The sequence below is a fragment of the Oncorhynchus gorbuscha genome, linkage group LG10, assembly GCF_021184085.1.
Source record: "Oncorhynchus gorbuscha isolate QuinsamMale2020 ecotype Even-year linkage group LG10, OgorEven_v1.0, whole genome shotgun sequence".
Lineage (NCBI taxonomy): Eukaryota > Metazoa > Chordata > Actinopteri > Salmoniformes > Salmonidae > Oncorhynchus > Oncorhynchus gorbuscha.
Genome location: NC_060182.1, coordinates 29,773,310 through 29,778,309, shown reverse-complemented (window position 1 = coordinate 29,778,309; position 5,000 = coordinate 29,773,310). Strand labels below are relative to the sequence as shown.

General features: G+C 53.0%; 1 pseudogene; it reads left to right on the top strand.

Annotated features, from left to right (window-relative positions):
- LOC124045843 overlaps positions 1-5,000 on the top strand; it is a 329,729-nt pseudogene that overhangs the window by 252,836 nt on the left and 71,893 nt on the right.

The following is a 5,000-nucleotide window of genomic DNA, read 5'->3' as shown; positions in this document are numbered from 1 at the left end:
TAAATCTTGTGTGGGAGAGGGTGGCGTCTAAAATCAACAAACACCGAGTGGGACACATGACAATTGTGTCTGCGGTGGCCCGTCTTCCGTTAGTTGATGTATTTCTTTAGCTGCCTGCTGCTTTGCCCCTGTCCTCTCCAGTGCACCCGTGTTGGGCAGAGAGGGGTCAGGGCCCAGAGAGGAGACAAGACAGCACTTGCTGCTCTTCCCACTGATCGTCTGGACTGGACTGGCTTTTTGGCCCAGACGCTGTTGGCGTCCGTACCCACGAACACAGCCCTGCCAAAACCTTTCAATGGCATTAACACTTGAATGGCTTCATTTGGTTTTGTCTCGCTAATCCGTTGGCATGGCAACCAACTATGTGGTCGCTAATCACTTTGCCCCCCCCAAAAAAATAAATATGCCAGTTTCTCAGAGCAATTAGGCCCATTACATGGCTTTATACAATTATAAATACTGCATTCCTCTTGTCTTCGTCACATTTTGTATCACTGTGCTTAAATCCTCACACACTGTGCATCAAGGCCACTTTCAAAATCACTAACGCTTTATGGACATTATACCAGCATGCTATACTTACTTTTCTTGTCCAGTAAATCTCCAGTCCACCATTTCCTTACTTTGACCTGCTTACAGAATAGAGGGCGAACCACTGTCTCTTTCTCTGTTCCCAGGAGTGTCCCCAGATCCTGCCATCCACCCAGATCTACATCCCCGTGGGGGTGATGAAGCCCATCACCCTGCTGGCTAAGAACCTGCCTCAGCCCCAGTCTGGACAGAGGAACTATGAGTGTATCTTCCACATCCAGGGAGCCACCTACAGCGTCACCGCCCTGCGCTTCAACAGCACCAGCATCCAGTGTCAGAGGACCTCGGTGAGTACCATACCTGTCCTGTCTTATTCTGCTGTCCTACCACCCCCCCCAACCCAACCACCGTCCTAGTCATACGGTGTAGTCGTACAGTGTAGTCATACGCAATGCATGCTAAAGGTTGTGTTTGTTTCTGTGTGTTTCTCTCTGTGTGTTCACTTTCTAATTTGTAAGCATGGAATAGTTTTTTTCTCTGCTAGCCAGAGTGGTTCTGTCTTCTTGCTTTTATCTACTTTGGTTTCCCCCCACCTCTCTGCCCTGTTCTTTTCAAATCTCTTAGTATCCCATTTAGTTGTAATAATAGCAGCAGCAGCCGTCCTTAGCCATTATCTGCCTTGCTCCCCTCTCCCCCTCTCTCCCGCTCTCTCTCTCTTTCTCTCTCTCTTTCTCTCTTCGCTCACTCTCCTTTCTCTCTCTCTGTTTCTGTCCGTCTCTCTCTTCTCTCTCTCCATTTCTCTCTCTCTTTCTCTCTTCGCTCACTCTCCTTTCTCTCTCTCTGTCTCTGTCCGTCTCTCTCTTCTCTCTCTCCATTTCTCTCTCTTTCTCTCTTCGCTCACTCTCCTTTCTCTCTCTCTGTCTCTGTCCGTCTCTCTCTTCTCTCTCTCCATTTCTCTTTTTTTCCCTCCCTCTCTCTGTCTCTCCTTCATTCAGCTGTAGGTTTGTCCAGCTAGCTCGGCCTGGGAGGACAGTGCTGTAACCATTCAGGCTCAATGAAACACAAGGCTGTGTAATCGCTTTAACGGACTGCCATCTGCAGTCATTAACGGGTAGAGTGGGCCTGTGCATCTGACAGCGGTATGACACTCGTCTGCGCAGCTTTATCGATGACCATTATAGAACTCTCCTGTCTCACTCGGGAAACTCTTGGCTCTTCTGAAGGGAAGCTAATTACGCAGCTAAGAGCACGAGGAGAGCTGTCTCACTAAACAGGCCTTTATCGACTGTTTGCTGTGGCAGCCATTTCAAATCAACAGCTTCTGCCCGCTCAGCCAGTGGCATGCCATTTCTCCATTCGATTTTAGCAGCAGACAGAACGGTATTGGTGTGAATGTTGAGCTGCCAAACAATTGGCTACACAGCAAGAGGCCAAGAAAACGTTGTCGCTGTCTAATGGTAACAAACAGCACGACAAGGTGTTATGGTTAGTATGGCTAGTCCAACTGTCTCCCAGTCTCTGGATGCCACCTCTGGGTCGTCAGTCAGTCAGGGTGCTGCCTTTCAGCCTGTAGGGTGAGGCTAGTCCAACAGTCTCCCAGTCTCTGGGTGCCACCTCTGGGTCGTCAGTCAGTCAGGGTGCTGCCTTTCAGCCTGTAGGGTGAGGCTAGTCCAACTGTCTCCCAGTCTCTGGATGCCACCTCTGGGTCGTCAGTCAGTCAGGGTGCTGCCTTTCAGCCTGTAGGGTGAGGCTAGTCCAACTGTCTCCCAGTCTCTGGATGCCACCTCTGGGTCGTCAGTCAGTCAGGGTGCTGCCTTTCAGCCTGTAGGGTGAGGCTAGTCCAACTGTCTCCCAGTCTCTGGATGCCACCTCTGGGTCGTCAGTCAGTCAGGGTGCTGCCTTTCAGCCTGTAGGGTGAGGCTAGTCCAACTGTCTCCCAGTCTCTGGATGCCACCTCTGGGTCGTCAGTCAGGGTGCTGCCTTTCAGCCTGTAGGGCGAGGCTAGTCCAACTGTCTCCCAGTCTCTGGATGCCACCTCTGGGTCGTCAGTCAGGGTGCTGCCTTTCAGCCTGTAGGGTGAGGCTAGTCCAACTGTCTCCCAGTCTCTGGGTGCCACCTCTGGGTCGTCAGTCAGTCAGGGTGCTGCCTTTCAGCCTGTAGGGTGAGGCTAGTCCAACTGTCTCCCAGTCTCTGGATGCCACCTCTGGGTCGTCAGTCAGTCAGGGTGCTCCCTTTCAGCCTGTAGGGTGAGGCTAGTCCAACAGTCTCCCAGTCTCTGGGTGCCACCTCTGGGTCGTCAGTCAGTCAGGGTGCTGCCTTTCAGCCTGTAGGGCGAGGCTAGTCCAACAGTCTCCCAGTCTCTGGGTGCCACCTCTGGGTCGTCAGTCAGTCAGGGTGCTCCCTTTCAGCCTGTAGGGCGAGGCTAGTCCAACAGTCTCCCAGTCTCTGGGTGCCACCTCTGGGTCGTCAGTCAGTCAGGGTGCTGCCTTTCAGCCTGTAGGGCGAGGCTAGTCCAACTGTCTCCCAGTCTCTGGATGCCACCTCTGGGTCGTCAGTCAGTCAGGGTGCTCCCTTTCAGCCTGTAGGGCGAGGCTAGTCCAACTGTCTCCCAGTCTCTGGATGCCACCTCTGGGTCGTCAGTCAGTCAGGGTGCTGCCTTTCAGCCTGTAGGGCGAGGCTAGTCCAACTGTCTCCCAGTCTCTGGATGCCACCTCTGGGTCGTCAGTCAGTCAGGGTGCTGCCTTTCAGCCTGTAGGGTGAGGCTAGTCCAACAGTCTCCCAGTCTCTGGATGCCACCTCTGGGTCGTCAGTCAGTCAGGGTGCTGCCTTTCAGCCTGTAGGGCGAGGCTAGTCCAACTGTCTCCCAGTCTCTGGATGCCACCTCTGGGTCGTCAGTCAGTCAGGGTGCTGCCTTTCAGCCTGTAGGGTGAGGCTAGTCCAACAGTCTCCCAGTCTGCCTCCCAGTCTCTGGATGCCACCTCTGGGTCGTCAGTCAGTCAGGGTGCTGCCTTTCAGCCTGTAGGGTGAGGCTAGTCCAACTGTCTCCCAGTCTCTGGATGCCACCTCTGGGTCGTCAGTCAGTCAGGGTGCTGCCTGCTGGTGGAGGGAGGGAGACACACTGAAACATGCCACCTCTGGGTCGTCAGTCAGTCAGGGTGCTGCCTGCTGGTGGAGGGAGGGAGACACACTGAAACATGCCACCTCTGGGTCGTCAGTCAGTCAGGGTGCTGCCTTTCAGCCTGTAGGGTGAGGCTAGTCCAACAGTCTCCCAGTCTCTGGATGCCACCTCTGGGTCGTCAGTCAGTCAGGGTGCTGCCTTTCAGCCTGTAGGGTGAGGCTAGTCCAACTGTCTCCCAGTCTCTGGATGCCACCTCTGGGTCGTCAGTCAGTCAGGGTGCTGCCTGCTGGTGGAGGGAGGGAGACACACTGAAACATGCCACCTCTGGGTCGTCAGTCAGTCAGGGTGCTGCCTTTCAGCCTGTAGGGTGAGGCTAGTCCAACTGTCTCCCAGTCTCTGGATGCCACCTCTGGGTCGTCAGTCAGTCAGGGTGCTGCCTGCTGGTGGAGGGAGGGAGACACACTGAAACATGCCACCTCTGGGTCGTCAGTCAGTCAGGGTGCTGCCTTTCAGCCTGTAGGGTGAGGCTAGTCCAACTGTCTCCCAGTCTCTGGATGCCACCTCTGGGTCGTCAGTCAGTCAGGGTGCTGCCTGCTGGTGGAGGGAGGGAGACACACTGAAACATGTCACCGCCGCTGTTCAGCAAGCCAGACAAGCTGTCAATTTGAACAAGGAACGGCAATTTCAGCCGTGTTAAACTCCGTAGTGCAACCACGGCCGTTAAATGGGACCATTTATGAGTTACTTAACGTGCTGTGATTTTAGCACGAGTGCAGCATGTCTCTGCAGAGCTTATTATGACATGGTCCCAGGGCTCGCACAGTGAAAAAGATGAAATTCACTACCTTCACTCATCTGCTTGCTCTGCCTTAATATTTAGCCTCACATTGAAGTGTTGTACCGTTTTCCTTTCAGGAAGACCAGGGCTGCAAGTAGAACACATAACCATGTGACACAAGCAGCTGCATTCATGCGTTTTCTTGACAAATGTCAATAAACCAATAAGGTCCGCAAAGCAAAAACCTGATACAAAATACTTGTAGAAATGTTTTGCTCAGTGAAATGATCATCCAACCAGTGTGGAGTTGTGACTGTGTGTGACAGCAACTATGTGAGCTTATTACAGTATTATAGGCACTATGTCCTGGCATTTCCTGGGATCTTCTACGCAGAAGAACCTTACCTTCTGACGACTATTGTATGGCTTGTGAGCATCAGAGTTTCAGCTTTTCATAGGTGGGCCATAATAGTTTGTAGCTCAAACCGTTTGGTCTTTACAGACGTTTTTGTGAGAAGAACCGTTTTCGGGATCCGCCCTTGTCTCAGAAACACCGCTCCAGCTCATCCCCCA